Raw genomic sequence first — 27,693 nt, forward strand, 5'->3', positions numbered from 1 at the left:
TGCTTGTACTTGGTGTGAATTAATTTTAATGCATGTTTATGACTGTTGTCGCTCTCTCAGTTGGTCGCTTCTCAGTCTTTTGCTAGCCTTCACCTGTACTAAGCGGGAATACTGCTTGTGCATCCAAACTCCTTAAACCCCAAAGTTGTTCCATATGAGTCCACTATACCTACCTATATGCGGTATTTACCTGTCGTTCCAAGTAAATTTGTATGTGCCAAACTCTAAACCTTCAAATAAACATTCTGTTTTGCATGCTCGAATAGCTCATATGTCAACTAGAGCTGCCCTTTTCTTCCGTGTTAGGCGGGTTATTCTCAAGAGGAGTGGACTCCGCTCCTCATTCACGAGAAAAAGGCTGGTATCCAGGATGCCCAGTCCCATGCTTTGTGCAAACTAAATCAAAATAACTGCAAACAAAACTCCCCTTGGGACCCGTTGAATGTTGGAGGCACTCATTGTTTCGAGCAAGCCATGGGTTGATGCTTGTGGAGGAAGGGGAGTATAAACTTTACCATTCTATTTGGGAACCACCTATAATCTGTTTAGCATTGAAGATATCGTCATCTTTTAGTTGTTGTGTTGACAATGAAAGTATGCCGCTCAAAATATAATTTATCTCTATTTCAAAACCGAGCTCTGGCACCTCTACAAATCCCTGCTTCCCTCTGCGAAGGGCCTATCTATTTACTTTTATGTTGAGTCATCACCCTTCTTATTAAAAAGCACCCGCTGGAGAGCACACTATCGTTTGCATTCATTATAATTGGTTTATATTGGGTATGACTTGAATGGATCTCTTTTACCATGAATTACAATGTTTAGTCGGTCCTTGATTTTTAAAGGTGCTCTGCATTTATGTTTTTCGGTCTCAGAAAGGGCTAACGAGATACCACTTTGTTATATCATGTCATGATTATTTTGAGAAAGTGTTGTCATCCGAGTTTTATTATTATGGCTCGCTAGCTGATTATGCTATTGATATGAGTAATTGTGAGACCTACATGTTATTGTGAGTATGGTTAGTTCATAATAATTTCCGAAACTTGAATGCTGGCTTTTCATGTTTACAACAAGAAGAGCAAACAGAGTTTGTAAAAGTTTTTCTTTTTCTCTTTCAGTTTGTCAACTGAATTGCTTGAGGAGAAGCAAGGGTTTAAGCTTGGGGGAGTTGATACTTCTCCGTCGTATCTACTTTTCCAAACACTTTTGCCCTTGTTTTGGACTCTAACTTGTATGATTTGAATGGAACTAACCCGGACTGACGCTGTTTTCAGCACAATTGCCATGGTGTTGTTTTATGTGCAGAAAACAAAAGTTCTCGGAATGACCTGAAACTCCACGGAATATCTTAGAATAAATAATAAAAAATCCTCGCCAAAGATGAAGACCAGGGCACCCACACCCTGTCCACGAGGGTGGGGGGCGCGCCCCTCCCCCCTGGGCGCGCCCCCCTACCTCGTGGGCCCCCTGGTGGCACTCTGACGCCAACTCCAACTCCATTTATTGGCTTTCGAGGAGAAAAAAGCAGAGAGAAAGTTTCATCGCGTTTTACGATACTGAGCCGCCGCCAAGCCCTATTCTCTCTCGGGAGGGCTGATCTGGAGTCCGTTCGGGGCTCCGGAGAGGGGGATTCGTCGCCGTCATCATCATCAACCATCCTCCATCACCAATTTCATGAGGCTCACCGCCGTGAGTGAGTAATTGCATCATAGGCTTGCTGGACGGTGATGGGTTGGATGAGATTTATCATGTAATCTAGTTAGTTTTGTTAGGGTTTGATCCCTAGTATCCACTATGTTCTGAGATTGATGTTGCTATGACTTTGCTATGCTTAATGCTTGTCACTAGGGCCCGAGCGCCATGATTTCATATCTGAACCTATTATGTTTTGATGAATATATGTGTGTTCTAGATCCTATCTTGCAAGTCTATAGTCACCTACTATGTGTTATGATCCGGCAACCCCGAAGTGACAATAATCGGGACCACTCCCGGTGATGACCATAGTTTGAGGAGTTCATGTATTCACTATGTGCTAATGCATTGTTCCGGTTCTCTATTAAAAGGAGACCTTAATATCCCTTAGTTTCCAATAGGACCCCGCTGCCACGGGAGGTTAGGACAAAAGATGTCATGCAAGTTCTTTTCCATAAGCATGTATGACTATTTACGGAATACATGCCTACATTACATTGATGAACTGGAGCTAGTTCTGTGTCACCCTATGTTATGACTGTTACATGACGAACCGCATCCGTCATAATTATCCATCACTGATCCGGTGCCTACGAGTTTTCCATATACTGGTTCTCGCTTATTTGCTTTTCCATTGCTACTACTACAATCACTACAAAATACCAAAAACATTACTTTTGTTATCTTTACTTTTGTTACCGTTACCACCACTATCATATTACTTTGCTACTAAACACTTTGTTGCAGATATTAAGTTTCCAGGTGTGGTTGAATTGACAACTCATCTGCTAATACTTGAGAATATTCTTTGGCTCCCCTTGTGTCAAATCAACAAATTTGGGTTGAATACTCTACCCTCGAAAACTGTTGCGATCCCCTATACTTGTGGGTTATCATTGCAACGAGCTAGCCAGCTATCCTCGCCCGCATAGAAGAGGGTCATGAGCGTCGTAAGGGATTCCATGGACTTCGGCTTCTCTTGGCCGAGGTGTCGGGCGAGCTACTCATCGCAGATGTTATTCTTAAAGGCCGCTAGGGCTTCGGCATCCGAACAGTCGACGATTTGGGTCTTTTTAGTCAAGAACCGAGTCCAGAATTTCCTGGTTGACTCTCTGGGCTATTGGATTATGTGACTTAAGTCATCGGGATTCGGAGGTCGGACATAAGTGCCCTGAAAGTTGTCAAGGAATGCATCTTATAGGTTCTCCCAACTGCCAATGGAGTTTTCGGGCAGACTGTTCAAGCAGTGCCTAGCTGGTCCCGTGAGTTTTAGCGGAAGATACTTGATGGCATGGAGGTCATCGCCGCGGGCCATATGTATATGGAGAAGGAAGTCCTCGATCCATACCATGGGATCTGTTATTCCATCATATGATTCAATCTTTACGGGTTTAAACCCTTCTGGAATTCATGCTCCATTACTTCATCAGTGAAGCAGAGGGGGTGTGCAACACCTCTGTGTCGGGCTATGTCGGGACGCAGCTTGGATTCAGCCGGTCCGCGGTAATCGGCCCGGACAGGTTTGTGCTTGTTATATCCGACTTGGTGGCCGTTGTTGCACGTTGGGGAGCACCCACGCGATCCATAGATCAATCTGGTTTGTCATGCTCTGTTTTCCAAATTGTACCGCAGGTCATGTGTGTATCCCCGAGCTGTTGTGTTTCTATTTGTTTGGCGAGGCAGTGCCGGCTGGTGCTCGGGCTGAATTGTCATTTTATCTCGGCCACGCGATGGTCAGTCAACTACATTATGCGCTGGTAGTGCCGGCTTCAGCGCCTCGTCATCGAATTGCGGTAGAAATTTGTGCTTTGGGTAACTTTTTGTTGGGCGTTCGAGTCCATATTCCTCAGCTGCCAGGACCTCAGTCCATCTATCAGTGAGCAGATCTTGACCAGCTTGAAGCTGCTGTTGGTTCTTCTTCAGGCTCTTTTTCGTGGCTATAACGCGGCGCTTAAAATGCTCCTGCTCGACAGGATCCTTCGGCACGATAAATTCTTCATCGCCGAGGCTCACCTCATCCTCGGAAAGAGGCATGTAGTTGTTCTCCTCTGAGTTGTCGTTCACGGCCTGTTCATCCGGGCTGGCTCGCCCATCTTCCCATTCAGCCTGTTCGAAACTTGGCTTGGCGCGGTCTTTGTTGTCTTCGGCATCGTCCGGAGTGCTATTCTCTCTTGTGCCGGTATCGCTATTTTTACCATGGCATGATTTAGAGCGGCGCCGCTGACGTCGGCGCTTAGACTGCTTCTCAGGAAGTTTATCATCGACTGCATCTTTAATGTCATAGTCATTGTCTTCTTTGGGTGTATCCACCATGTATATATCGTATGAGCAGGTGGCTGTCTAGCGCCCTATGGGCGGTGGTTCCTATTCTTCTTCGGCATCGTCGTCCATACTGTCGATGTCTTCGGAGTCGAAATCAAGCATGTCGGTCAAATCGTCGACAGTGGCTATCAACTAGGTGGTGGGTGGGCAACGAAGTTCGTCATCTTCCGCTTCCCACTCAAGCCGGACATAGTTCGGCCAGCAATCTCCTGACAAGGAGAGAGACTTTAATGAGTTTAACACGTTGCCTAGGGGTGAGTGTTGGAAGATGTCCGCAGAGCTAAACTCTAAGATCGGCGCCCAGTCAGATTTGATGGGTGCGTATTCACGCGGTTCGGAGCATGTAGACAGAAACAAGTCTGAGGTTCCGATGACACCGGCCTCGTTGGAGGTCAGGTCTATGTTCGGCTCTAGCGTCGCTGAGTGCGTGGCTTCCATGGAGAGGTTGAGCCTCCCGTTCTCGGATGGCGTGCTCTGCTTTGGATCTAGGGACAGTGCGATTACAGGCGCAATCTCCTGCACACAGTCTGATGAAAGATTTAGGTCATGTTCATCGTGGCGGCAGGGCGCGGCTGTCATGGGCTTGAATCCTTTGAAGATCAAGTCTCTGCGGGTGTCAGCGGTGTAGTTCAAGCTTCCAAACCTGACCTGATGGCCAGGGGCATAGCTGTCGATCTACTCCAGATGGCCAAGTGAGTTGGCCCGCAGTGCGAAGCCGCCGAATACGAAGATCTGTCTGGGAGAAAAACTTCACCCTGGACTGTGTTGTTGATGATTGGAGGAACCATCGAGCCTTATGGTGATGCCATAGTGGAACTCTCAATGAAAGCACCAATGTGGGTGTCCAAACCGGCGGATCTTGGGTAGGGGGTCCCGAACTGTGCATTTAAGGCTAATGGTAACAAGAGGCGAGGGACACAATGTTTACCCAGGTTCAGGCCCTCTCGATGGAGGTAATACCCTACTTCCTGCTTGATTGATCTTGATGATATGAGTATTACAAGAGTTAATCTACCACGAGATCGTAGAGGCTAAACCCTAGAAGCTAGCCTATGCTTATGATTGTTCTTGTCCTACGGACTAAACCCTCCGGTTTATATAGACATCGGAGGGGGCTAGGGTTACACAGAGTCGGTTACATAGAAATGAATCTTCATATCCTAACTGCCAAACTTGCCTTTGACGAAAAGGAGAGTCCCATCCGGACATGGGACGAAGTCTTCTATCTTGTATCTTCATAGTCCAACAGTCCGGCATATGCATATAGTCCGGCTGTCCGAGGACCCCTTAATCCAGGACTCCCTCACATATGTCCGGAGGACCGGAGTTGCTTGGGGAGTATTTCTTGTGGCAGGATCGAATCCGAGCCATGACCCACCGAGAAATCCGGATTCTAAACAATTTCCAAGGTTTCAGGCCTGGGCTCTGGAGCATCCGGTGTGTTTTTACGCTCAGTGCTCAATTCAATGTTCGGAAGACAGGAAGTGTCTTCTGATACGTCTCTAACATATCTACTGTTCCAAACACTTTTGCCCTTGTTTTGGACTCTAACTTGCATGATTTGAATGAAACTAACATGGACTGACGCTGTTTTTAGCAGAACTGCCATGATGTTGTTTTATGTGTTGAAAAGAAAAGTTCTCGAGACGTACTGAAAATCCATGGGGGCACTTTTTGGAATTAATAAGAATTTCTGGGCGAAAGAAATACACCAGGGGCCTAGGGCCTGTCCACGAGACAGGGGGGCGCCCCCCCCCCCCCATAGGGCGTGCCCCCTATCTCGTGGGCCCCCTGGACCTCCACCGACCTCAACTCCAACTCCATATATTCATGTTCGGGGAGAAAAAAAATCAAAAAAAGGTTTCATCGTGTTTCACGACACGGAGCCGCGGCCAAGCCTAATCCCTCTCCGTAGGGCTGATCTGGAGTCCGTTCGGGGCTCCGGAGAGGGGGATTCATCGCCGTTGTCATCATCAACCATCCTCCATAACCAATTTCATGATGCTCACTGCTGTGCGTGAGTAATTCCATCATAGGCTTGCTGGACGGTGATGGGTTGGATGAGATTTACCATGTAATCAAGTTAGTTTGTTAGGGTTTGATCCCTAGTATCCACTATGTTCTGAGATTGATGTTGCTATGACTTTGCTATGCTTAATGCTTGTCACAAGGGCCCGAGTGCCATGACTTTAGATCTGAACCTATTATGTTTTCATGAATATATGTGTGTTCTTGATCCTATCTTGCAAGTCTATAGTCACCTATTATGTGTTATGATCCGACAACCCCGAAGTGACAATAATCGGGATACTTCTCGGTGATGAACGTAGTTTGAGGAGTTCATGTATTCACTTTGTGCTAATGCTTTGTTCTGGTTCTCTATTAAAAGGAGGCCTTAATATCCCTTAGTTTCTGCTAGGACCCCGCTGCCACGGGAGGGTAGGACAAAATATGTCATGCAAGTTCTTTTCCATAAGCACGTATGACTATTTACGGAATACATGCCTACATTACATTGATGAATTGGAGCTAGTTCTATGTCACCCTATGTTATAGCTATTACATGAGGAATCGCATCCGGCATAATTATCCATCACTGATCCATTGCCTACAAGCTTTTCACATATTGTTCTTCGCTTATTTACTTTTCCGTTGCTACTGTTACAACTACTACAAAAACACAAAAACTATTATCTTTACTTTTGCCACTGTTACCTTTATTATCATATTACTTTTGCTACTAAACACTTTGCTGCAGATACTAAGTTATCCAGATGTGGTTGAACTAACAACTCAACTGCTAATACTCAAGAATATTTTTTGGCTCCCCTTGTGTTGAATCAATAAACTTGGGATGAATACTTTACCCTCGAAAGCTGTTGTGATCCCCTACACTTGTGGGTTATCAAGACTAATTTCTGGCGCTGTTGCCGGGGAACATAGCTCTATTCTCTGAGTCACTTGGGATTTATATCTGTTAATCACTATGAAGAACTTGAAAGACGATCGAACTACTATTTTGCCCTCAACTACGAGGGGAGGTAAGGAACTGCCATCTAGCTCTGCACTAGATTCTCCTTCCGTTATTAGGAGGCTTGCGACACCTAAACCTGCTACTGCTATGAATTTCGATATGTCGCATGTTATTGATGATGCCACGTCTGCTATGCATGATGAAACTACTTCTGTGCGTGATACTACTTTGCCATTAGGTGAATTTCTTGATGAACAACTTGCTAGAGTTAGGGGGAATGAAAATATTGAAGATGCTATTATTGATGATAGTGATGATGAAGGTTCTCCCAGTGATTATGTATTGCTTGTTGTTCCTAAGGGTTATGTTATGAATGAAGAAGCTTCTAGGGAAATCTTTGCTTGCAATGATAGATATGATCACAAGAAATTATTAGCTAAATGGAAGCAGCAGTCTCTTAATGCTAGAATGAAACCTGACCCTGCTTTTGCTACTTCACGTATCTGTGTTACTGATAAGGATTATGAATTCTCTGTTGATCCTGAGATTATTACTTTAGTTGAATCTGATCCTTTTTATGGCCTTGAATCTGAAACTGTTGTGGCACATCTTACCAAGTTGAATGATATAGCTACCCTGTTTACTCATGATGAGAAGTCTCGCTAGTTTTATATCCTTAAGATATTTCTCTTCTCATTAAAGGGTGATGCTAAGACTTGGTATAATTCTCTTGCTCCTGTTTGTTTGCATAGTCCCCAGGATATGATTTATTACTTCTCTGCTAAGTATTTCCTTGCTCATAAGAAACAAGCTGCCTTGTGGGGAATATCTAATTTTGTTCAAATCAAAGAAGAGAGTCTCCCACAAGCTTGGGGGAGGCTTCTCCGATTACTTAATGCTTTGCCTGATCATCCTCTCAAGAAAAATGAAATACTTGATATCTTTTATAATGGACTAACCGATGCTTCCAAGGACTACTTGAATAGTTGTGCTAGTTGTGTTTTCAGGGAAAGAACAGTCCACGAAGCTGAAATATTATTGAATAATATGTTGACTAATGAAAATAATTGGACTCTTCCTTAGCCAATTCCTGAAGTAATTCCTGAACCAATTGAGCCGACTCCTGAGCCTATTCCTAAACGCACTCTGAAGAAGAGAGGTGTTTTATTTCTCAGTCCGGAAGATATGCAAGAGGCAAAGAAATCAATGAAAGAAAAAGGTATTAAAGCTGAAGATGTTAAGAATTAACCTCCTATTGAAGAAATACATGGTCTTAATATACCGACTGTTGAAGAACCACATTGTCTTGATAACCCGACACAGGTAGTAAAGGTAAATTCTCTCTATAGATATGATAAAGTTGAAATCCCCTCTACTAAATTTCATAGCCCATGCTTAGATGAATTTGATGACTTTATGGCTAGACAAGAAAGTTTTAATGCTTATGTTGGTAGAGAGTTAAAGAATAATGCTTTCGAGATAGGACGCGTAAGTGATAATCTAGCTAGAGTTAAAGATGAGCTCAAACTCGTTAGCAAATATGCTTCTATGGTTGCTACTCAAGCTGAGCAAGTACTCAAATCTCAAAATGATTTGCTTGATGAATTAAATAATAAAAATGACTTTGCTGTTAGAGTGGCTACTAGAAAGGGTAGAATGACTCAGGAACCTTTGTATCCTGAAGGCCACCCTAAGAGAATCGAGCAGGATTCTCAGAGAAATAATTTAGAGGCACCTAGTTGTTCTAAAAAGAAGAAAAAGAAAAATGATAGAACTTTGCATGCTTCTAGTGAACTTACTGTAGACACACCTGAGAATCCCAATGATATTTATATTTCAGATGCTGAAACACAACCAGGTGATGAACATGAACCTAGTGATAATGTCAATGATAATGTTCATGTTGACACTCAACCTAGCAAAAACAATGATGTAGAAATTGAACCTGTTGTTGATCTTGATAACCCACAATCAAAGAATCAACGTTATGATAAGAGAGATTTTATTGTTAGGAAGCACGGTAGAGAAAGAGTACCATGGGTTCAGAAATCCATGCCCTTTCCTCCTAAACCATCCAAGACAAAGGATGATGAGGATTTTGAGCGATTTGCGGAAATGATTAGACCTATTTTCTTATGTATGCGCTTAACTAATATGCTTAAAGTAAATCCTTATGCTAACTATATGAAGGATATCATTACAAATAAAAGAAAGATACCTGAAGCTGAAATTTTGACCATGCTTGCTAATTATACTTTTAAAGGTGGAGTACAAAAAAAACTTGGAGATCCGGGTGTACCAACTATACCATGCTCCATTAAAAGGAATTATGTTAGAACTTCTTTCTGTGATTTTGGAGCCGGTGTTAGTGTTATGCCTCTCTCTTTATATAGTAGACTTGAATTGAATAAGTTGACACCTACTGAAATATCTTTGCAAATGGCTGATAAATCAACTGTTATACCTGTCGGTATTTGTGAGGATGTACCTATAGTAGTTGCAAATGTCACTATCTTAACGGACTTTGTTATTCTTGATATTCCCGAGGACGATAGTATGTCGATTATCCTTGGCAGACCTTTTCTTAATACTGCAGGGGCTGTTATTCATTGCAACAAAGGCAATGTCACTTTTCATGTTAATGGTAATGAGCATACGGTACACTTTCCGAGGAAACAATCTCAAGTTCATAGCATCAATTCTATTGGAAAGATTCCAACTATTGTTATTGGAGGTTTCGAATTTCCTCTCCCTACTGTCAAGAAAAAATATGATATTCTTATTGTTGGGGATTTTAATATCCCCGTTGAGGTAACTTAGTGTTATTCGAAATTTCTCCGCTTCGTGTTATTCGGAATGAGTTTCTTAACAAGACTTGATCAACCCTGTTAGTGGATTCATTTTGATGATCACGAGATGGATGAAACTAGAAGGCACAAGCTTTTGTACCCTCTTTTTACTTTCTGTTATTTAGAATAAATAAAACAAAAATAGTATTATCCATTTGTTTTCTAAATTATCCATGCATTAAAAAATAGTCCAAAAATAAAAGTGCTCCAAATGCCCTGCAAATTTAGTATGATTTTTCTGGAATATTTGAGGATTTGGGGCATGAAAACACTGCAGGAGGGCAAGCACCAGGCCATGAGAGTGGAGGGAGCCCCCCCTATAGGGCGCCCCCCTCTCTCGTGGGCCCTTGGTGGCCCCCTCCACTTATGCCAGCACCCACACACTTCATCTTCTACCCAAAAAATCCCCATCCAGCTCAAGCACGAGTTCTTGCTCATTTTGCTGCGATTTTCGATCCCCTTGCTCAAAGCTCCATTCACAAAACTGCTCTGGGAGATTGTTGCTTGGTATGTGACTCCTCCAATGGTCCAATTAGTTTTTGTTCTAGTGCTATATTCATTGCAAATTTTTGCTGCATAGGTGACCATGTTCTTGAGCTTGCATGTTAAATTTATGAGGTCCCAAGCGATTCTAATGCATGTTATAGGCTCTAGGTACTTGTAGGAGTAGTTGCTACCAATCTTGTTTAGTTTTACTCACTCTTATTTTGAAGTTACTAAAATTTTAGAAATTTTCAGAAAATGTTTAGGAGGTTTTTGAAGGGCTCTTCTAGCCAAAGTTCTGAGGAAAAACAAGCCAAAGAGAAGGCAAAAGCCAAGTATAATCCTCCTCGCTTAGCGGAAGTACGGTCGTGTGAATGGCCATGTGAGGATTTCTTGAAAGAAGCTGGAATTCATGAAGATTTTTATTCTTCGATCGAGACTGCAGGCCTAAACGGTTTGATCAACGACCAAATCGATCAATATCTCTTACTCACCAATACTTTCATGCAATACTTTTATTATTATCTAAGAAGTCACCGCCTGCAGTATCACTTCATTTATATGATGAATTCAAAGAAATGTCTTTACGTAATTTTTGCGTGGTGTGTACGATACCTTATGAGGGAGAATTAGAGGAACCCCATCATGAAGATGTGGGTGGCTTTGTTAATACTATAGTTGTAGAAGAGCCAAAGAAGGGCTCTGAGGCAAAGGTCTATAGCATACACTATCCTGTTTTACGCTACTTTTCCATATTTGGTAGTAGATGCTTGATTGGTCTTGGAAATAGTGGAATTTTGAGCGTTCCTGATATTATCATTCTTCAACATGCCTTGCTTGGAGACAATACTTTTAGTATGGGTGTCATCATTGCTAAACGGCTAGCCCTGAATCATACAAAAGGACCCATATTTGGAGGTACCTATGCTGCCCATCTTGCTAAATACTTTCAGATACCCATTAGGCACCATGAGAAGGAGGAGATAAAATTGCCTCCTCACATTTTAGATTACAAGAGCATGGTTGCAGACAAGTTTATTGTTGACAATGAGGAAAAGATGCTCTTGTATAAACATAGATTTGATAAGAAACACATTCAGATTATTATTTGGCCTGCTCCTCTGTTGTTTGATTTGCTTGCAGAAAATTTTCTTGTCACACCGGAAGCGGTGAAAAACCATTGAGCCCAAGCTTTTACTCCAGAACCTGAACCTGAGCTGGAACCTGAACTAGACCCTTATCGTGCCTCATCTGTCTAGTGGGTTCCGGAGATGACCAGCCAGTGGTATCCTGATTACACCTCCGAGTACACCGGGGAGAGTAGCGGCGGTCCTTCGTACTAGACCAACTTAGGCCAAAAGCCTAAGCTTAGGGCAGTACGTATTTCTCACCGACTTTACATTCATGTTCACACACTAGTCGTCGGAGCTCATACTCTTTCATTGTATTATCCATGCTAGTTTAAATTTCCTTTTCTAGTTTTCTTCTTGTGTGTTTGATAAACCATAAGAAAAACCAAAAAAATTAGTTAGTTTAATTTCCATGCTTGTGGTAGAAATTAAAATGAAAACCCCAAAAGATTTCTAGTTCTTCTTTTTACTTGTTGGGAGCTTTCCCGTGTAAATAGTTTTATTTTCTTTTCCTTTCTTTGGGGGTCGAGAAGACCATATTGAAAATGCTTAGTGGCTCTCATACGCATGATTGTTTATTTTATTTAGAGCCATATTACCTTGTATTCTCTTTTGAGTTGAATGCTTGTAGATTCTAGCTTAGTCCAATGCACATGCACTATTATTATTATACACATCGTTCGGTCGTGCAAGTGAAAGGCAATAATGATGATATATGATGGACTTATTGAGATGAGAAAAGTTGGTATGAACTCGACCACTCTTGTTTTTGTAAATATGATGAGTTCATCGTTTCCGAGTTAGCTTATTATGAAATAAACATATTTTCAATGACATTTAGAGATTATAGTTGCTTGTGACATGCTTGATTAGTTATGAGTTATAATGGTTTACCTTGCGTGCCAACATGCTATTAGAATGATTATGATGTGATATGATGGGATGGTATCCTCCTTTGCATGAATTGAGTGACTCGACTTGGCACATGTTCATGTTGGGGAACGTAGCAGAAATTCAAAATTTTCCTACGAGTCACCAAGATCGATCTATGGAGAAACTAGCAACGAGGGGAAGGAGAGTGCATCTACATACCCTTGTAGATTGCTAAGCGGAAGCGTTCAAGAGAACGGGGTTGAAGGAGTCATACTCGTCGTGATCCAAATCACCGGAGATCCTAGTGCCGAACGGACGGCACCTCCGAGTTCAACACACGTACAGCCCGGTGACGTCTCCCATGCCTTGATCCAGCAAGGAGAGAGGGAGAGGTTGAGGAAGACTCCATCCAGCAGCAGCACAACGGCGTGGTGGTGATGGAGGAGCGTGGCAATCCTGCAGGGCTTCGCCAAGCACCGCGGGAGAGGAGGAGGACTTGGGAGAGGGGGAGGGCTGTGCCAGAACTTTGGTGCGGCTGCCCTCCCACGCCTCCACTAATTATAGGTGGGAGAGAGGGGGACCGGCCCCTTAGATCCCATCTAGGGTTGGGGCGGCGGCCAAAGGGGGGAGGAGTGCCTCCAAAGTCAAGTGGAGGCCCTCCCCTTTAGGGTTTCCCCTCTCCCATGGGCATGGGCCTTGGCGGGGCTGGTGCCCCTGGCCCATTAAGGCTAGGGCACCCCCCTACAGCCCATTCTGCTGTATTGGACGTGGTGGAACATTTTCCGGACCTCCGGACCCTCCTAAATCCTCCGGAACCTTTTGGAAGCATCCCGGTACAATACCGGAAAAAACCGAACTTTTCCCGGAACCCGAACAACAACTTTCCACATATAAATCTTTACCTCTGGAACTCCTCGTGACGTCCGGGATCTCATCCAGGACTCCGAACAACATTCGGTAACCACGTATATCTATTCCCTGTAACCCTAACGTCATCGAACCTTAAGTGTGTAGACCCTACGGGTTCGGGAACCATGCAGACATGACCGAGACGTTCTCTGGTCAATAACCAACAGCGGGATCTGGATACCCATGTTGGCTCCCACATGTTCCACGATGATCTCATCGGATGAACCACGATGTCAAGGACTCAATTAATCCCGTATACAATTCCCTTTGTCTAGCGGTATTGTACTTGCCCGAGATTCGATCATCGGTATCCCGATACCTTGTTCAATCTCGTTACCGGCTAGTCTCTTTACTCGTTCCGTAACAGATCATCCCGTGATCAACCCCTTGGTCACATTGTGCACATTATGATGATGTCCTACCGAGTGGGCCCAGAGCTCCCTCTCTGTTACACGGAGTGATAAATCCCAGGCTCGATTCGTGCCAACCCAACATACACTTTTGGAGATACCCGTAGTGCACCTTTATATCCACCAGTTACGTTGTGACGTTTGGTACACCCAAAGCATTCCTACGGTATCTGGGAGTTGCACAATCTCATGGTCTAAGGAAATGATACTTGACATTAGAAAAGCTCTAGCATACAAACTACACGATCTTTGTGCTAGTCTTAGGATTGGGTCTTGTCCATCACATCATTCTCCTAATGATGTGATCCCGTTATCAACGACATCCAATGTCCATGGTCAGGAAACCGTAACCATCTATTGATCAACGAGCTAGTCAACTAGAGGCTTACTAGGGACATGGTGTTGTCTATGTACCCACACATGTATCTGAGTTTCCTATCAATACAATTATAGCATGGATAATAAACGATTATCATGAACAAGGAAATATAATAATAATAACTAATTTATTATAGCCTCTAGGGCATATTTCCAACAGTCTCCCACTTGCACTAGAGTCAATAATCTAGTTCACATCGCCATGTGATTAACACTGATAGGTCACATCGCCATGTGACCAACATCCAAAGAGTTTACTTGTGTCACTAAACTAGTTCACATCACCATGTGATTAAGACTCAATGAGTTCTAGGGTTTGATCATGTTTTGCTTGTGAGAGCGGTTTTAGTCAACGGGTCTGCAACATTAAGATCCGTATCTATTTCACAATTCTCTATGTCATATTGTAAATGCAGCTTCCACGCTCCACTTGGAGCTATTCCAAATGGTTGCTCCACTATACTTATCCGGTTTGCTACTCAGAGTCATTCGGATAGGTGTTAAAGCTTGCATCGACGTAACCCTTTACGCCGAACTCTTTATCACCTCCATAATCGAGAAACATGTCCTTATTTATTCCAAGGACAATTTTGACCGCTGTCCAATGATCCATTCCTGGATCATTCTTGTACCCCTTGACTGACTCATCGCAAGGCACACTTCCGGTGTGGTACGCAGCATAGCATACTATAGAGCCTACGTCTGAAACATAGGGGACGGTCTTCGTCCTTTGTCTCTCTTCTGCCGTGGTCGAGCTTTAACTCTTAACTTCATACCTTACAACTCAGGCAAGAACTCCTTCTTGACTGATCCATCTTGAACACCTTCAAGATCATGTCAAGGTATGTGCTCATTTGAAAGTACCATTTAGTGTTTTTGATCTATCCTCATAGATCTTGATGCTCAATGTTCAAGCAGCTTTATTCTAGGTTTTCTATTGAAAAACACCTTTCAAATAACCCTATATACTTTCCAGAAATTCTACATCATTTCTGATCAACAATATGTTAACAACATATACTCATCAGAAATTCTATAGTGCTCCCACTCACTTCTTTGGAAATACAAGTTTCTCATAAACTTTGTATAAACCCAAAATCTTTGATCATCTCATCAAAGCGTACATTCCACCTCTGAGATGCTTACTCCAGTCCTTAGAAGGATTGCTGGAGCCAGCATACCTTTTAGCATCCTTAGGATCGACAAAACCTTTCTGATTGTATCACATACAACCTTTCCTTACGAAGACTAGTAAGGAAACTCGTTTTGACATCCATCTGCCAGATTTCATAAATGCAGCTAATGCTAACATGATTTCGACGGAATTAAGCATCGCTACAGATGAGAAAATTTCATTGTAGTCAACTCCTTGAACTTGTGAAAAAACTATTCGCCACAATTCGAGCTTCATGGACGGTGACATTACCATCCATGTCCGTCTTCTTCTTAAAGATCCATTTATCTCAATGGCTTGTCGATCATCCGGCAAGTCAACCAAAGTCCATGCTTTGTTCGGATACATGGATCCTATCTCAGATTTTATGGCTTCTAACCATTTGTTGGAATCTGGGCCCACCATTGCTTCACCATAGCTCGTAGGTTCATTGTTGTCTAGCAACATGACCTTCAAGGCAGGATTACTATACCACTCTGAAGTAGTACGCATCCTTGTCACCCTACGAGGTACGGTAGTGACTTGATCCGAAGTTTCATGATCACTATCATAAGCTTCTACTTCAATTGGTGTAGGTGCCACAGGAACAACTTCTTGTGCCCTGCTACACACTAGTTGAAGTGATGGTTCAACAACCTCATCCAGTCTCCACCACCCTCCCACTCAATTCTTTCAAGAGAAACTTTTCCTCGAGAAAGCACCCATTTCTAGAAACAATCCCCATTGCTTTCGTATCTGAATTAGGAGGTATACCCAACTGTTTTGGGTGTCCTATGAAGATGCATTTTATCCGCTTTGTGTTCGAGCTTATCAACCTGAAACTTTTTCACATAAGCGTCGCAGCCCCAAACTTTTAAGAAAACGACAACTTAGGTTTCTCCAAACCATAGTTCAAACGGTGTCGTCTCAACGGAATTACGTTGTGCCCTATTAAAGTGAGTGCGGTTGTCTCTAATGCCTAACCCATGAACGATAGTGGTATTTTGATAAGATACATCATGATACGCACTATATCCAATAGGGTGCAAATATGATGTTCGGACACACCATCACATTATGGTGTTCCAAGCGGTATTAATTGTGAAACAATATCCACAATGTCTTAATTGCGTGCCAAAGCTCGTAACTCAGATACTCATCTCTATGATCATATCATAGACATTTTATCCTCTTGTCACGATGATCTTCAACTTCACTCTGAAATTACTTGAACCATTCAATAATTCAGACTTGTGTTTCATCAAGTAAATATACTCAGTATCTACTCAAATCATCCATTGTGTGCCTCAGCACTCATTGGACTGCACACATCAAAATGTATTACTTCCAATAAGTTGCTTTCTTGTTCCATTTTACTGAAAACAAGGCTTTCAGTCATCTTGCCCATGTGGTATGATTTGCATGTCTCAAGTGATTCAAAATCAAGTGAGTCCAAACAGTCCATTTGCATGGAGTTTCTTCATGCATATAAACCAATAGACATGGTTCGCATGTCTCAAACTTCTGAAAAACGAGTGAGTCCAAAGATCCATCAACATGGAGCTTCTTCATGCGTTTTACACCAATATGACTTACATGGAAGTGCCACAAGTAGGTGGTACTATCATTACTATCTTATATCTTTTGGCATGAACATGTGTATCAATACGATCGAGATTCAATAAACCATTCATTTTAGGTGCATGACCATTGAAGGTATTATTCAAATAAACAGAGTAACCATTATTCTCCTTAAATTAATAACGTATTGCGATAGACATAATCCAATCATGTCTATGCTCAACGCAAACACCAAATAACAATTATTTAGGCTCAACACCAATCTCGATGGTAGAGAGAGCGTGCGATGCTTGATCACATCAATCTTGGAATTACTTCCAACACACGTCGTCACCTCGCCTTTAGCTAGTCTCCGTTTATTCTGTAGCCTTTTATTTCGAGTTACTAACACTTAGCAACTGAACCGGTATCTAATACCCTGGTGCTACTAGGAGTACTAGTGAAGTACACATTAACATAATGTATATCCAATATACTTCTATCGACCTTGCCAGCCTTTTCATCTACCAAGTATCTAGGGTAATTCTGCTCCAGTGGTTGTTCCCTTATTGCAGAAGCACTGAGTCTCGGGTTTGGGTTCAACCTTGGGTTTCTTCACTAGCGCAGCAGCTGATTGGCCATTTCATGAAGTATGCCTTCTTGCCCTTTCCCTTCTTGAAACTAGTGGTTTCACTAACCATCAACAACTGATGCTCCTTCTTGATTTCTACTTACGCGGTGTCAAACATTGCGAATATTTCAAGGATCATCATATCTATCCCTGATATGTTATAGTTCATCACGAAGATCTAGTAGCTTGGTGCAATGAAGAAACATCACTATCTCATCTGGAAGATTAACTCCCACTCGATTCAAGTGATTGTTGTACCCAGACAATCTGAGTACAAGCTCAACGATTGAGCTTTTCTCCCTTAGTTTGTATGCTAAGAAACTCGTCGAAGGTCTCATACCTCTTGACGTGGGCACGAGCCTGCAATCCCAATTTGAGCCCTCGAAACATCTCATATGTTCCGCGACGTTTCGAAATCATCTTCGGTGCCTCAATTCTAAACTATTTAATATTATTGAACTATCACGTAGTGATCAACATCTCACGTAGTTATCAAAATGTGTATGTCAAATGTTCACAACATCCACAGACGATGTTCGAGGTTCAGCACACCGAGCGGTGCATTAAGGACATAAGCCTTCTGTGCAGCAATGAGGACAATCCTCAGTTTACGGACCCAGTCCGCATAATTGCTACTATTAACTTTCAACTATATTTTCTCTCGGAACATATCTAAACAGTAGAAATAAAGCGCGAGCTATGACATAATTTGCAAAGAAATTTTGACTATGTTCAAGATAATTGAGTTCATCTTATGAACTCCCACTCAGATAGACATCCCTCTAGTCATCTAAGTGATTACATGATCCGAGTCAACTAGGCCGTGTCCGATCATCACGTGAGACAGACTAGTCATCGTCGGTGAACATCTTCATGTTGATCGTATCTTCTATACGACTCATGCTCGACCTTTTGGTCTTTCGTGTTCCGAGGCCATGTCTGTACATTCTAGGCTCGTCAAGTCAGCCTAAGTGTATTGCGTGTGTAAATCTGGCTTACACCCGTTGTATGTGAACGTTAGAATCTATCACACCTGATCATCACGTGGTGCTTCGAAACAACGAACTTTCGCAACGGTGCACAGTTAGGGAGAACACTTTCTTGAAATTTTAATGAGCGATCATCTTATTTACTACCGTCGTTCTAAGCAAATAAGATGCATAAACATGATAAACATCACATGCAATAAAAAAGTGACATGATATGGCCAATATCATTTTGCTCCTTTTGATCTCCATCTTCGGGGCTCCATGATCATCATCATCACCGGCATGACACCATGATCTCCATCATCGTGTCTCCATGATGGTTGTCTCACCAACTTATTACTTCTACTACTATGGCTACTGGTTAGCAATAAAGTAAAGTAATTACATGGCATAGTTCAATGACATGCATTTCATACAATAAATAAAGACAACTCCTATGGCTCCTGCCGGTTGTCATACTCATCGACATGCAAGTCATGATTCCTATTACAAGAACATGATCAATCTCATACATCATATATCATTCATCACATTCTTCTTGGCCATATCACATCACATAGCATACCCTGCAAAAACAAGTTAGACATCCTCTAATTGTTGTTTGCATGTTTTACGTGGCTGCTATGGGTTTCTAGCAAGAACGTTTCTTACCTACGCAAAAACCACAACGTGATATGTCAATTGCTATTTACCCTTCGTAAGGACCCTTTTCATCAAATCTGATCCGACTAAAGTGGGAGAGACTGGCACCTGCTAGCCACCTTATGCAACAAGTGCATGTCAGTTGGTGGAACCTGTCTCACGTAAGAGTACGTGTACGGTCGGTCCGGGCCGTTTCATCCCACGATGCCACCGAATCAAGATAAGACTAGTAACGGTAAGTATATTGAACAAAACCAACGCCCACAACTACTTTGTGTTCTACTCGTGCAAAGAATCTACGCATAGACCTAGCTCATGATGCCACTGTTGGGGAACGTAGCAGAAATTCAAAATTTTCCTACGAGTCACCAAGATCGATCTATGGAGAAACTAGCAACGAGGGGAAGGAGAGTGCATCTACATACCATTGTAGATCGCTAAGCAGAAGCGTTCAAGAGAACGGGGTAGAAGGAGTCGTACTCGTCGTGATCCAAATCACCGGAGATCCTAGTGCCAAACGGACGGCACCTCCGCGTTCAACACACGTACAGCCCGGTGACATCTCCCATGCCTTGATCCAGCAAGGAGAGAGGGATAGGTTGAGGAAGACTCCATCCAGCAGCAGCACAACAGCGTGGTGGTGATGGAGGAGCGTGGCAATCCTGCAGGGCTTCGCCAAGCACCGCGGGAGAGGAGGAGGACTTGGGAGAGGGGGAGGGCTGCGCCAGAACTTTCGTGCGGCTGCCCTCCCACGCCTCCACTATTTATAGGTGGGAGAGAGGGGGGGGCGGACCCTTATATCCCATCTAGGGTTGGGGCGACGGCCAAAGGGGGGTGTAGTGCCTCCCAAGTCAAGTGGAGGCCCTCCCCTTTAGGGTTTCCCCTCTCCCATGCGCATGGTCCTTGGGGGGGCTAGTGCCCCTGGCCCATTAAGGCTAGGGTGCCCCCCTACAGCCCATGTTGCTTTATTGTACGTGGTGGAACATTTTATGGACCTCCGAACCCCTCCGGAATCCTTCGGAAGCTTCCTGGTACAATACCGAAAAAACCGAACTTTTCCCGGAACCCGAACAACAACTTTCCATATATAAATCTTTACCTCTGGACCATTCCGGAACTCCTCGCGACGTCCGGTATCTCATCCGGGCCTCCAACAACATTCGGTAACCATGTATATCTATTCCCTATAACCCTAGCGTCATCGAACCTTAAGTGTGTAGACCCTACGGGTTCGGGAACCATGCAGACATGACCAAGACGTTCTGCGGTCAATAACCAACAGCGTGATCTAGATACCCATGTTGTCTCCCACATGTTCCATGATGATCTCATCGGATGAACTACGATGTCAAGGACTCAATTAATCTCGTATACAATTCCCTTTGTCTAGCGGTATTGTACTTGCCCGAGATTCGATCGTCGGTATCCCGATACCTTGTTCAATCTCGTTACCGGCAAGTCTCTTTACTCGTTCCGTAACACATCATCCTGTGATCAACCCCTTGGTCACATTGTGCACATTATGATGATGTCCTACCGAGTGGGCCCAGAGCTACCTCTCCGTTACACGGAGTGACAAATCCCAGTCTCGATTCGTGCCAACCCAACAGACACTTTAGGAGATACCCGTAGTGCACCTTTATAGCCACCCAGTTATGTTTTGACGTTTGGTACACCCAAAGCATTCCTACGGTATCTGGGAGTTGCACAATCTCATGGTCTAAGGAAATGATACTTGACATTAGAAAAGCTCTAGCATACGAACTACACGATCTTTGTGCTAGGCTTAGGATTGGGTCTTGGCCATCACATCATTCTCCTAATGATGTGATCCCGTTATCAACGACATCCAATGTCCATGGTCAGGAAACCATAACCATCTATTGATCAACGAGCTAGTCAACTAGAGGCTTACTAGGGACATGGTGTTGTCTATGTACCCACACATGTATGTGAGTTTCCTATCAATACAATTATAACATGGATAATAAACGATTATCATGAACAAGGAAATACAATAATAATAACTAATTTATTATTGCCTCTAGGGTATATTTCCAACAGTTCACGCATGTAGTTGAAACAAATCAACGTAGCCTTCATGATATTTATGTTCATGGTGGATTATATCCTACTCATCCTTGTATTCGGTGTGAATTAATTTTAATGCATGTTTACGACTGTTGTCACTCTCTCAGTTGGTCGCTTCCCAGTCTTTTGCTAGCCTTCACCTGTACTAAGTGGGAATACTGCTTGTGCATCCCAACTCCTTAAATCCCAAAGTTGTTCCATATGAGTCCACTATACCTTCCTATATGCGATATTTACCTACCGTTCCAAGTAAATTTGTATGTGCCAAACTCCAAACCTTCAAATGAAATTATGTTTGGTATGCTCGAGAAGATCATGTTACAACTGGGGCTGCCTATATCTTCCATGCTGGGTGGATTATTCTCAAGAGGAGTGGATTCCGCTCCTCATTCACGAGAAAGGGCCGGTAAACGGAATGCCCAGTCCCATGATCCAAAAAGATCAAAACAAATGAAAACAATTAAACAAAACTCCCCCAGGGCTGTTGTTAGTTGGAGGCACTCGTTGTTTTGAGCAAGCCATGGATTGATGCTTGTTGGTAGTTGGGGGAGTATGAACCTTTACCATTCTATTTGGGAACCACCTATAATGCATGTAGTATGGAAGATACATCCATCTCATAGTTGTTGCGTTGACAGTGAAAGTATGCCGCTCAAAATGTTATTCAATCTCTATTTTAAAATCGAGCTCTCGCACCTCTACAAATCCCTGCTTCCCTCTGTGAAGGGCCTATCTATTTACTTTTATGATAAGTCATCACCCTTCTTATTAAAAAGCACCCGCTGGAGAGCACACTGTCATTTGCATTCATTATTTATTGGTTTATATGGGGTATGACTTGACTAGATCTCTTTTACCATGAATTACCATGTTTAGTCAGTCCTTGAACTTTAAAGGTGCTCTGCATTTATGTTTTGCGGTATAAGAAAGGGCTAGCGAGATAACATTTTGTTATCTCATGTTATGATTATTTTGAGAAAGTGTTGTCATCCGAGTTTTATTATTATGGCTTGCTAGCTGATTATGCTATTGATATGAGTAATTGTGAGACCTAAGTGTTATTGTGAGTATGGTTAATTCATAATATTTGCTGAAACTTGAATGTTGACTTTTCATGTTACGACAACAAGAGTAAACAGAGTTTGTAAAAGTTTTTCTTTTTCACTTTCAGTTTATCAACTAGATTTGTTGAGGACAAGCAAAGGTTTAAGCTTGAGGGAGTTGATGCGTCTCTAACGTATCTACTTTTCCACACACTTTTTCCCTTGTTTTGGACTCTAGCTTGCATGATTTGAATGAAACTAACCCGGACTGACGCTGTTTTCAGCAGAACTGCCATGATGTTTTTTTCAGCAGAGCGCGGTTGTCATGGGCTTGAATCGAAGATCAAGTCTCCGCGGGTGTCGGCGGTGTAGTTCAAGCTTTCAAAACTGACCTGATGGCTAGGGGCACAGCTGTCGATCTGCTCCAGATGGCCAAGCGAGTTGGCCCGCAGTGCGAAGCCGCCGAATACGAAGATCTGTCTGGGGAGAAAAACTTCACCCTGGACTGCATTGTTGATGATTAGAGGAGCCATCGAGCCTTATGGTGACTCCATAGTGGAACTCTCAATGAAAGCACCAATTTGGGTGTCCAAACCAGTAGATCTCGGGTAGGGGGTCCCGAACTGTGCATCTAAGGCTAATGATAACAAGAGGCGGGGGACACAATGTTTACCCAGGTTCAAGCCCTCTCGATGGAGGTAATACCCTACTTCCTGCTTGATTGATCTTGATGATATGGGTATTACAAGAGTTGATCTACCACGAGATCTTAGTGGCTAAACTCTAGAAGCTAGCCTATGATTATGATTGTTGTTGTCCTACGGACTAAATCCTCCGGTTTATATAGACATCGGAGGGGGCTAGGGTTACACAGAGTCGGTTACAGAGAAAGGAATCTTCATATCCTAACTGCCAAGCTTGCCTTCCACGCAAAGGAGAGTCCCATCCGGACATGGGACAAAGTCTTCTATCTTGTATCTTCATAGTCCAACAGTCCGGCATATGCATATGTCTGGAGGACCGGAGTTTCTTGGGGTGTATTGCTTGTGGTGGGCGGGATCGAATCCGAGCCCTGACCCACCGAGAAATCCAGATTCTGAATAATTTCCAAGGTTTCAGGCCTGGGCTCTGGAGCATCCGGTGTGTTTTTAGGCTCAGTGCCCAATTCAATGTTCGGAAGACAGGAAGTGTCTTCTGATACGTCTCTAACGTATCTACTTTTCCAAACACTTTTGCCCTTGTTTTGGACTCTAACTTGCATGATTTGAATGAAACTAACCCGGACTGACGATGTTTTCAGTAGAACTGCCATGATGTTATTTTATGTGTAGAAAAGAAAAGTTCTCGGAATGTCCTGAAAATCCACGAAGGCACCTTTTGGAATTAATAAGAATTTCTGGGCGAAATAAATACACCAGGGGGCCCAGGGCCCGTCCATGAGATAGGGGGACGCGCCCCCCTGTAGGGCGCCCCCCCCTATCTCGTGGGCCCCCTTGACCTCCACCGACCTCAACTCCAACTCCATATATTCACGTTCGGGGAGAAAAAAATCAAAAAAAAGGTTTCATCGTGTTTCACAACATGTAGCCGCCGCCAAGCCCTAATCTCTCTCGGGAGGGCTGATCTGGAGTCCGTTCGGGACTCCGGAGAGGGGGATTCGTCGCCGTCGTCATCATCAACCATCCTCCATCACCAATTTCATGATGCTCACCGCCGTGCGTGAGTAATTCCATCGTAGGCTTGCTGGAAGGTGATGGGTTGGATGAGATTTACCATGCAATCAAGTTAGTTTTGTTCGGGCTTGATCCCTAGTATCCACTATTTTCTGAGGTTGATGTTGCTATGACTTTCCTATGCTTAATGCTTTTCACTAGGTCCCGAGTGCCATGATTTCAGATCTGAACCTATTATGTTTTCATGAATATATGTGTGTTCTTGATCCTGTCTTGCAAGTCTATAGTCACCTATTATGTGTTATGATCTGACAACCCCGAAGTGACAATAATCGGGATACTTCTCGGATTTGACCATAGTTTGAGGAGTTCATGTATTCACTATGTGCTATTGCTTTTTTCCGGTTCTCTATTAAAAGGAGGCCTTAATATCCCTTAGTTTCCGCTAGGACCCCGCTGCCATTGGAGGGTAGGACAAAAGATGTCATGCAAGTTCTTTTCCATAAGCATGTATGACTATTTACAGAATACATGCCCACATTACATTGATGAATTGGAGCTAGTTCTGTGTCACCCTATGTTATAGCTAGTACATGAGCAATCACATTCGGCGTAATTATCTATCACTAATCCATTGCATACGAGTTTTTCACATATTGTTCTTCGCTTATTTACTTTTCTGTTGCTACTATTACAACTACTACAAAACCCCAAAAACTATTATCTTTACTTTTGCCACCGTTCCCTTTCTTATCATATTACTTTTGCTACTAAACACTTTGCTGCAGATACTAAGTTATCCAGGTGTGGTTGAATTGACAACTCAACTGCTAATACTCAAGAATATTCTTTGGCTCCCCTTGTGTCGAATCAATAAATTTGGGTTGAATACTTTACCCTCGAAAGCTGTTGCGATCCCCTACACTTGTGGGTTATCATCTTCTAGAAGAGGGGAGTCTGGTTCCCCAATTTCGGAAACCCGAACATACTTAGTTCTCAACATAGGAGAAGAGTCGTTGTCGGCATGCTCCTCAACGATCGCCACATGATGGGTGATCGGTGGAGATCTGATTTCTCTCTGATCAGTTTAAGCCCAATCCAATCATAGTTGGTCGCGACTCCCAGTGCGGCGATGCGATCTAGCAGTTCGTTTAAGGACGATACATTTGCCGGATCCTTGGTGTCAGAGTGTTGAGGGCCGATGCGGAAGTGATTTTTGGCGTTGAGTTGGGCTGCTTCAGGCTTAACGGCCGGGCGAGCGCCCATGATGAAGCTACCGAGATGGAGAGTTTGCCCTAAAGCTGGGGCCTCTCCGGAAGTGATATTATCCTTGATGACAAGGTGACCCATTAATCCATGTGTCGATGTCACAGAGGAACTCTCAATGAAAGCACCAATGTCGGTGTCAAAACTGGTGGATCTCGGGTAGGGGGTCCCGAACTATGCGTCTGAGGATCGAAGGTAACAAGGAGCACTAACATAAAAAGCCCCATTTGTCCTGGTTCATGAGGCCAATTTGTCCCGGTTGCCGAACCGGGACTAAAGGGTCGATATAAAAGCCCAATACCTTTAGTCCTGGTTCGCCCAGGAACCAGGATAGATGGGGCTCCATGTGGCAACTGCCGCTTGCCCAAGCAGGAGGGACTTTTGTCCCTGTTGGGGCCACCAACCGGTACCAAAAGGCTTCCTTGCGTCAGCAGTTCAGGGGCTGGGTTTTTGTTTTTTTTCTGTAAGGGGGGTGGGAGTTGGTGGTTTTTGGGGTTTTGTAGGGTTAATTTAGGGGTTTCATATATTGTGTTAGCTAGCTAATAGAGAGAAGTGTCCTCTCTTATCTCCATGCTTGGTCGACGCTACATACTATACGTACAAAGATGACTCGACACGCTAGCTAGCTAGTAAGAAAATGGAGGAAACAATTAAATACAGAAGACCGTTATGAACATATACACACACTACAAGAAATATGTCAACTAGTGACCTTCTATCAATGACCCTGGAAGAATTGGTCATAAATCTATGACCATTTCAGACCAATTGGTCAAAAGCTGTTCGGGGGGCTCCAAACCCTAAACTATAACGACCATTTTGGTCAGAAAGGTCATAATTTCCTTACACAAAATGGTCATAAAGCAGATAGCACTGGTCTGTTGCCTTATTTCTAGATGATCATGACCAATATAGATGGTCATAACCTTGTAAGTTGTGGTGGGTTGCTATGACTAGGCGCCACCTCATCATTTTTGCCTGTGTGTCATGTCCATGTGGCAGTTTTTGCCGTAGGTTGTGAAGAAACCTATATTTCTGTCATTCCCAAAATTCCCAAAAAAATCTCATAAATTCTTTGGGTCATATCTTCATCAAATATGTAAAAAACCTTCCTTTCCTAGTTCAAAAACAATTAAAAAATATTCATTTTCCTATTATGTTCAGAAAAATGCTTTGTGAAGGAAGTACCACTTTAGCATGTCCAAATGGTATCCATTTTCTACGGTGCTTTCCTATGCCCAAATAACCATCCTCCACCAATTGCCAGCTCAATCCATTCATTATTTTGAGCCCAGCTTCAACATTTGTATTTATGTCCAGTGTGGTACTTTGTAAAGCAAGTACCACCTAGGCTCCTCCATTTCAGCGGAAAATTTGTGAAGATGGTCTTCTTAGTAACTGATCATCCTCAGCCAAAACTCATGCCCATTTGCCATTTGCATTTCCTGTGCCGCTAATCAAACACTTGGCTGCTTATTCATCTTTGAGCATCGATCAGTCTCCTCGTGAGAATCTTATGTTGTGATTTTCTTCCTAGCACCTACCCGGGGAGTGCCCAACCCACTAGACATGGCTAGGCCGCCCAGAACACATGGCAACGCCACGGTCACGTGGTGACCATGTGACGAGCATGCGAGTTTACGCGCTCTAGAGTTGGGGCCCTCGGCCACCGTCCAAACCTCAATGTATCGCCACCAAACCAAGTATTTATGATTAAATAGGTACTTATGTACCTAGAAATGATTTTTGGAAAAAATAAGGAGCAAACTATGAGGCAGCTGCAGTTCAAATTTGACCCGCTTCCTTTTGAATCAACGGGAATTTGTCTTTTTCACCAGAGGTGGATCAAAACTTTTGACACCCAACCATTTTGTCAATTTTGCATTAAATATGGCCTAGTATTTTAGAAAATTGATTTGGTATAATTTTGCAACAAATATATGGTAGGTCCTTCACAAAAAAAACTCATTTCGGGCACTCAGAAAATGGAAAATGAATTTTCCGTGCAAAGAAAATGAAAACTCCCTTAGGCAACATTGTTTGGAATTCCAAGATGCACCCTTGTGCACAATATGAGATCATTTGAACAAACTATGCCATGAATGTGGCCATAAGATTGATCATTTGGCTTGAAAGCCCTGAATCTTCACGCATGATAGCTCATTTCTGAGAACACCTTTTTAAAATAATTTATGTATTACAAGTTTATTATTTTTCCTGGAAACTTGGTCACATATAATGACACAATGCGAAGGTTTTCCAATTTTTTGATTTTTTGTGAATATTTTATGCCCGTTTCAAAATGCGGTCAAAACGACGAGCATGACAGTTCCTAGCTGGTGGTTGAATCTTGGATAACTTTTGATGTTTATCTGATTAAATAGATACTTATGTACCTAGAAACGATTTTTGGAAAAAATAAAGAGCAAACTATGAGGCAACTTCAGTTCTAATATGACTTGCTTCCTACTAAATCAGCGGGAATTTGTTTTTTTCACCAGAGGTGGATCAAAACTTTTGACACCTAACCATTTTGTCAATTGTTTATTAAATATGGCTAGTATTTTATAAATTTTATTTGGTACAATTTTGCAACAAATATATGGTAGGTCCTTCACA

This window comes from Triticum aestivum, chromosome 1B, assembly GCF_018294505.1.
Source record: "Triticum aestivum cultivar Chinese Spring chromosome 1B, IWGSC CS RefSeq v2.1, whole genome shotgun sequence".
Lineage (NCBI taxonomy): Eukaryota > Viridiplantae > Streptophyta > Magnoliopsida > Poales > Poaceae > Triticum > Triticum aestivum.